Below are 6000 nucleotides of genomic sequence, written 5' to 3' on the forward strand. Positions count from 1 at the left end.
TAAGCAGGAGTCTGTGAGCATTTTTCCGCTTGTAAAGGGTTAAAGAGGAACGATAACAGAGCAGAGCCACAGCCCTGTGTTTACACTGCATGGAGGCACAAGTTTACACCCAAAGCTCCGCAACACAAACACAGCTTCCTACCTCACACACAGGCACGGTGGGCAAACATGAAGGAGAAGAAATGCGTGCTGTGAATCCCAAACAACCACTGTCAAAACTTCTCTCACAAAATAGAAGAACCTATCGAGGAGACAAGTCAGGGAGACTGTCCCGAAAATCCACACCTCTTAATAAAAAGCGGCGAGCTTCACTAATGCGTTCAATTTAAGCCACACAGATAAGCTGCTTCATTTCAGCCGAGCCTTGCTTTAGTTTTTAACTGCAAACTGGAAACAGCGGGCTTATTGCGCAACAATTTTGCCTTGTTTCTGCTGACTTTGAAAGGGGCGATGAAAACTTCGAGCATAAGTCAAAGCGCAGGCGAAAGAAAGTCAGCCCAACAGCCACCTTACAGAGACAGCAGCGACAGAGCAGGCTGATTCACAGAGACCGGGTCAGGGCACACCTGGAGGCGGACTGAGCGGCGCTTCCACCCCGCTGCTCTCCTGAAGCATCCACGAAGATACGGGAACCGTCGGTGTTAAAAAAAAAAAAAATCCACTCATTCAGAGAGCAGCTCCTCCATACTGAATCAATCACGTGTCTGACAGCCTCCAGTGCTTCCGTAGTGGGCGGGGTCCGCGGATAGTTTGGGAGGAAAAATATAACGCAGGATCCATGAATGAAGGCCGTCAATCTGAGTCTACTCTGGATATGTTTTCTGCTTGTTTTAATGTCTTGCTGAAACAGTAAAAAAAAAAAAAAAAAAGGTTTAGAATGTAACCTAGTTTGTTTACGTCTTAATTTGTGCAGATCTTGCCAGTACTACTGATTTGGAATTATGTTCAATACCTAAAAGACTTTAACTGCAATAAAAGAGCTCTACTATATAGGTTAAATTATAACTATTCTCTAATATCATCACCTTTTTAAAAAAAAAAAAAACATGTTTATCAAGAGTCAGATGGATGTTACAGATCTAGACATGTTTTATTGAAGAGACTAAAACTGTATCCTGTTTTATGGTAGCTGGACTTTATTAAGTCACGTAGAAATAATACATTTAAAAATAGCTAAGCATAAAGATCAAATGGGATTATTTCAAGGTAGGACATAGCTGGGTTAACCACCTGTGACTAGACTAGGTTACCATCAGGCCTGAAGAAGGAATTGATGTTGACAGAAACGCAGCAGCAGTAAAACACAGATTACATAAACAGTGACACTCATCTGAACAGAAAATGGGGCAATTCAGCCTTGTGTAAACGTTCTCTGGATGAAAAAACACACACTGACAGTTTAATAAGTATCCACTCAGCTCAGCCTGTCCACAGTCGTAGCAGAAGAAAGCCAACGATGGGACAGTTCGACCCAGCAACACGTTCTGCTGACAACATAATTAGTATTGTTCCAAATTTGTCTACAGCTCTGTAAAACAGGGCAGCTAAAGAGTGTAATCTTGTCTCTGATTTAACACTCCTGCAAACAAATTCTCTGACTGTATTTGCTGCAAGACTAAAACTGTTTGTTGGAATATTCACACAGGAGCTAAACAGCTTCTGAGCACACACATGAGACTATCTGGTAGATTACAAACTTGTGTGGTCAGGTCATCTCATTTGGGTTGATTAGTTTTAATGGGTAACGTCCTCACTTTTGTCCTCACACTGAAAAGGAACTGTTGCAGGTGGATCATTAGCTGAGCATTATCAAATCAAACCATTTTCTGAGCTTGTTTCTCATCCAGCTGGTTTATTTAGGGTGGTTTTCTTGTTCTAAACCTATTGTTAGATTCACAGCAACCAGAATTAGTAAGAGACAGTTTCAGACATTGTCTTGCACATGTTTCATCCCTAGTGTATTCATGACTTGCACCAACATGTCTTGGAAAGTGTGACTGTTCTCTGGTATCAGGTGATCTGCTGCTTCAAGTTAGAATTGTCTTTAAAATGTCTGACTGCTGTACATAGGCAAACAACGCAGGTATGCATGTCGCTAATCAGAAAGCCCTGATAACTGACCATGTTTGATTCTGGAGTAAAGGCTCAACCAACACAATGAGAGCTGCATGCCCAAGATTTGAATCATAAACATACTTGGCTAAAGTGCTGAGCACAACACAGATTAGCTTTCCTCTATGCTCATTGTGAAGCAAATATCATCAACACACTACATTCTAATTTGGTTACCAGGTGTATTTGGAGCCCCATCAGAATTTTACTCCAGTTGCATGTGAGAAAAAGGTGAGAAAAAGTAAAAAAATAAATAAATAAATAAATAAAAAATTAATACACCCCCTATTTTTGAATCAGAATGATTTTTGTCTCTTTTTTTCTCTTACGTATATAGACGTGTTTGTTGTGTGCATGTATCTTCTTGCCAGTGGGGGCGCTCTCATGCCGCTGTGGGTCTAACAGGGAGAACGAGTTTCCTGGTTCTGGGCATGCGCGGCTCAGAACGAGCTCTAGCCAGAACGTTACTACCTTTTATCCCACCTGTGATTCACAGGTGGGATAAAAAGCAACTCTTATAAGCCCATTTAAAATGTTCTGTAAATATATAAAGATTAGTTTTGTAGTGTTTTGTATAACGTATGTGTGTAATTTGGACAGTTTTATATTAGCGTTGATCTGTGTCGGCATACGGCTTGCTTTTTGTTGGATGCTTGGGATTTTGGATTTATTTAAATCGCTTGATTGGTCAATGTTGTGTTTGTATTTCGTAGTGTTGTAGTATTTTTATTTCTCATAAAAGTGTATTTATTTGTGGTAGGCTTGATCTCCTTTGTAACCGCTGTAACGGTTATAACCAAACGTAAGTCATTAAGAAAACCGTTGCAACTGAAAAACGTTGATGTGTTGTACATTGAAACAGAAAAAGGGTTGGAAGCCGTCCAAGAATGTTTTCAAAACAATCCAGACCAGATGACATCCTATTGGAATTGTTGAAAATCAACCTGGAAAGAAATTACTTATTATTTGACGAAAATTGGAATGGGTTAGGATTAAATTATGTTATGTGTGTAAGAATATGTGTGTATAGATAAGTGTGTTGATTGAAAGTTAGCTACTTGGATTGGTTATAATAAGATTTGAATCAAAAGAAATGATTAAAGTTAGGAGGAGGTTAGGATGGAATGTTTTGTTCAGTTTGGTTATGTTAATTTAGGATTAGATTTTCTTAATTTTTTTTTTTGCTACTATGTTATTTTATTTGTGCATTTTGTTTTATTTTATTTCTTTGTGGAAACTCCGGATCTTGTTGATTGAATTTGAATTGTATTGTAATTATATTTTATCTATTTATTTGTTTTTCTTTAATTGAAAATGTGTGTCAGAATAAATGAGCTATTGCCAGAGTAACTTTTACATCAACTTGCTTCCTCTGTGATCCACAGATACTGGTTGCACAGGATTCATCTGCCTGTGCACCACTTGATACTGGCTCAGATTCCCCAGATCTGGTGCCGGTAACACATGCGTACTGAGTGGGCTTGTGATCAGATTGGGCTACTTTTAAATGATTGGGTTGACTTAATCTAAACCACATTGGGAAAACCAGTCAGGGCTGGTCAACGTTCTGTTGGAGTCTTAAGCCAGACAATTTAAAACACCGGAACCACATAACATTCATTTGGAAAATGTGCATTTTACTCTTAATTTGGAAATCTATTTTAAATGAAGTTCATTTGTGAATATTTCTGTATATCTTTTGACTGCATTACTTAAATCCAAAAGGTTCCACATTTAAAAAAAAAAAAAGTAACATAGATATATGTATGATGGACTGGCGACCTGTCCAGGGTGTACCCTGCCTCTCACTCGCTAACAGCTGGAGATAGGCACCAGCACCCCTCCTGACCCCAATGGGATAAGGGTGTAAGAAAATGGATGGATGGATGGATGGAAAGAAAGCAAAATATAAGCTAATGTGGACTGTTTCCTAAATATGTTTTGGCCAGCAATGAATTTCTGTCAGAAAATCAAAAATCTGGGTCAATCAAAACCTCAACTTCAAGGTTCTCCGTTGCTGAGAGTTGCTCCGAACATAATCAGAGCTACGGCCACAGCTGGTGTGTGTTCACGTCCTGCACATTTTCCAGTCCAGACCCTAATGGAGAAGCTTCAAACTGAAGAGAGAGAAATGAGTTAAACTATCAGTTATTATCTTTTATCAATGAATACACAATTTACAATTCTGATAATAAATCAGATTTATTATCTGGGGCTTTTTAGCATGCTTGTTCCTCACCTAAATTGTTTGAGTGCCTGAGTTGGCCAAGTTCATCAGGAAACACCCACTCTGTGCCCCTATTGTAAAACTGCTTTGACAGCAGTGGATGGATTTCCTGCACATTATAACGGGAAGATCCCATTCTTCCAGCAAAGTGATAGCAGAACATACTCCAGAGAGCACAGCATTATCTTTCAGGAGATAAGCCAACGTTAGCACATTTGTGGAAAAACTAAGCTAATGCAATGAAAATGGGAAGGATAGGCTTGAGGTTAGATTCTAGTGTTATGCAAATGCAGCACATATGATGATAAACAGGGGAAATGATGAAAATTGCAACAAGAACAACAGGGCTTTACTTGTATCCTTTAGGAATAATCGAATAATCTTCCTATTTTCCATTATCTTATTTAATTGTAAGATTTGATCCACCCACAGAGGGGGAAAAAAGCTACAATTGAGAGTGTTTGTGCATTCAGATAACCTAATTAGCACCCAGGGTTTTAGTCCTTTTTGTCCGCCGATTGATTAAATTAAGTTGTACAGCACAGAGATAATTTTCCATCAAGCCAAACAAATCCACCAAGATGCTGAAATGTTGAATTGTAGCTCAATTTGAAACCCAATGTATGATGAAGGGTGCAACATAAGACTAATGCAGTCTAAAAGAATATAGTGTTTTATATTCTGTTATACAATTTAAGGGTCATGTTGAAATGAAACTGTTTGTTATTGCACTTTCAGAAGTGTCTCTAACATTTTCTTTATCAAGACAGATTGGAACATTGGAACAAATGAGTGCATTTTCCTCTGAGTACTATCCTTTCGAGTCTTTTCTTTTTGAACCTTCCCTGACTGGGGAAGTTCTTCGGGAGCTTTCCCCGGCTGGGGAAGTTTGCTTCTCTGAGTGCGATCTTTTTGATGCTTTCCTTTTTCATCCTTCACCGGCTGGGAAGCAAACTTCTCCAACAGTTGAGTCTGAAAGCTCAACTTTTGCTTTGATTAAGACATCATTTCAAGACAGTAGCTATGAAGGGAGCACTGTCCAGACCACACTGTCCTAGGGAACGATTTCGCCAATCTTCCCTGTGAGAAGGAGACAGCTACAGCTGAGTCAGAAAACTCAAGTTTTGCTTTGAAGAAGACAGCACTAGAAGACAGTGTCATGATGTGGGGTGAAGTGGCAGTGAGGCAGACGCTAGAAGACTCAGGTAAGATGAATAATGAAAAATAATCCCAAGGAAACTGAACACAGCGAAGATACACAAGTCCAAATCCCTGGCAGCACTGCTGAGCGGAAACTAAGGCTCAACACAGGTAGCAACAGAGAGTACGAATGAACTGAACGAGACTCGCGGCAGAACAGACACAAAATAAGACGACTAACGACAAGGCCCCGACAGAGACGCTGAGACACAGGTGACATTAAATACACAGGAGGTAATCAGGGAACGAGACACACCTGGGAATAATCAAGGGAGACTCAGAGACACAGAAAACATGAAATAAATACACCGAAAAACACAGATCGTGACAGACAGTAGCCATGAAGCGAGCGCTGTCCTAGGGAACAATTTCTCCAATCGTCCAAAAGAGCAAACTTCTCCGGCTGGGGAAGTTTGCTCTGCAGTAGAGAAAGTTCCCTCAGAAACCACAGGGATTATCAT

At 39.7% G+C, this 6000-nt stretch overlaps 1 protein-coding gene across 4 annotated transcripts in view; it reads right to left on the reverse strand.

Moving 5' to 3' along the window:
• The window catches only part of hdac4 (histone deacetylase 4), a 125668-nt gene extending 124971 nt beyond the window's left edge, over window positions 1-697 (reverse strand). For 2 of the 4 annotated variants that reach the window (XM_032566760.1, XM_032566764.1), the window contains exon 1: window positions 567-697. The gene's annotated coding sequence lies outside the window, so the exon portion shown is untranslated. Of the gene's footprint in view, window positions 1-142; window positions 286-513; window positions 533-566 lie in introns of those variants that run through there. The other 2 variants (XM_032566761.1, XM_032566762.1) reach the window with 2 other exon arrangements.
• Between the last annotated feature and the right edge of the window lie 5303 nt (window positions 698-6000).

Source organism: Xiphophorus hellerii, chromosome 7 (assembly GCF_003331165.1).
Source record: "Xiphophorus hellerii strain 12219 chromosome 7, Xiphophorus_hellerii-4.1, whole genome shotgun sequence".
Lineage (NCBI taxonomy): Eukaryota > Metazoa > Chordata > Actinopteri > Cyprinodontiformes > Poeciliidae > Xiphophorus > Xiphophorus hellerii.